General features: G+C 34.5%; 1 long non-coding RNA gene across 1 annotated transcript; it reads right to left on the bottom strand.

Moving 5' to 3' along the window:
- Nucleotides 1-275: 275 nt before the first annotated feature.
- On the bottom strand, nt 276-1,651 carry LOC110935873. The gene is made up of 3 exons (XR_002589525.2): nt 1,519-1,651; nt 962-1,015; nt 276-444 (listed from the first exon to the last, which is right to left on the bottom strand). It is a non-coding gene; the product is annotated as an uncharacterized LOC110935873 (long non-coding RNA).

Below are 1,651 nucleotides of genomic sequence, written 5' to 3'. Positions count from 1 at the left end.
ACCTACTAATTGAAAGATTTGAAGCTTTCCAAAGTGACAACCGGTTTTGGATAGTTTTCGATAACCGAGGCCTAATTGGTATACTGTTACGACCGCTTTTCCCAAAATAATAGATTTCTTACATAAACAAGATTTTTCGGACATTGAAATACCACTTTGACACTTAATAGAATTTTTTTTACAAAAATTGGGCATGACCCGTTTGTAAAACGGACATACCCCCTGTTTTGACATAACATACAACGTTCACATACGACCCATTTTACATAAAACCATTCCAACAAAAATAACGAGTTTTCAAATCTAAAACAATTTAACAAAGTTTAACCAAGTAACAAAACATGGACCCGAAAGCATGCATATAAGTTGCGGAAGCGCTTGGTATTATAAGGCTTGAACATGTGCTCGTCCCATACCTCCAAATCGCCTATAGAGGTGCTTTACCTACATTAACATCCACAATTAAAAAAAAAGTTAGTTATCGCCATAGAAAATCATAACCTTTCGTTTTAGCTTTATCCATATAAAACATTCCTACTCTTAAGCATACAACAACCCAATAATTGGGTTAGGCATAACCACTCTCATAGAGAGTTTGACATACACATTCGACCCGTGCAATTGGGTTTAGCATAAACACTCTCGTAGAGAGTTAAGCATACACATTCAACCCGTTTAATTGGGTTTAGCATAAACACTCTCGTAGAGAGTTAAGCATACACATTCTTTATTATAGCATTCGAGCTATCCGTTAGAACGGATGGCATTCATCATTACTTGACACGATTGAATCTCAATCGATCAAATGCATAGCTTAATACCACATTCAATAGCATTCCCAAATCCGCAAGGGATTTGTCGCTTACTTACTACTTGTCGTATTTGTCATACAAAGATAAGTTTACATCAAAATTTATATGAATAGAAAGGATAACAAGGACTTGTATGCAAAGAAACATACCTCGATCATGCGTGTCTTCCGTTTTCTTAGTGCTTGAACTTTCTTCTTTCACGCCTACATTAACATGTTCATTCTATCATTTAATCCATCCGAACATCATTTCATTATTTTCGTGTATTATCATGAAACAACATCATCATAATTTTCCGAATTTCACATAAATATTCTCTTAAGCATTTCATCAAACACTTGGCGGGTTTCGCATTTGTAGGACACTAAACACCATTATCCTAGGGCATAATTTTAACTAGTCCTTCTATAATTTCATCAACATTCAATCAAATTCATGACTAACTTTCATCCTACACCAAATTGTCTATGAATCCTAGTATCACAAGGACATCAAAGTTAAATTTTCACATAATTATACCCACCTTATTCATAACACATTCTCATAAAGTGAAACTATATTAAGAACTTTCAATTGACCTAAAATCAAACGTGATTTCTGTTGTAGAAAGTAGTTCTAACATCCAATTTACACAAATCATATCAAAACTCATGATTCAGATGAAACCCATTTCTTGAAATTCATCAATTCACGAAATTGAACTTACCATTTTAATGAGCAAGGTTTGATGCTCGAAATAGGGTTTCATGCATTCGATTTTTCCTTGAATTTCCTTCTCAATTGGATGGATTTGGTGAAACTAGGGTTTCACCCCTTTGTCTCTGCTTGAACGATCGACC

Source organism: Helianthus annuus, chromosome 1 (genome assembly GCF_002127325.2).
Source record: "Helianthus annuus cultivar XRQ/B chromosome 1, HanXRQr2.0-SUNRISE, whole genome shotgun sequence".
Classification (NCBI taxonomy): Eukaryota; Viridiplantae; Streptophyta; class Magnoliopsida; order Asterales; family Asteraceae; genus Helianthus; species Helianthus annuus.
This window is presented reverse-complemented; position numbering and strand designations above follow the sequence as displayed.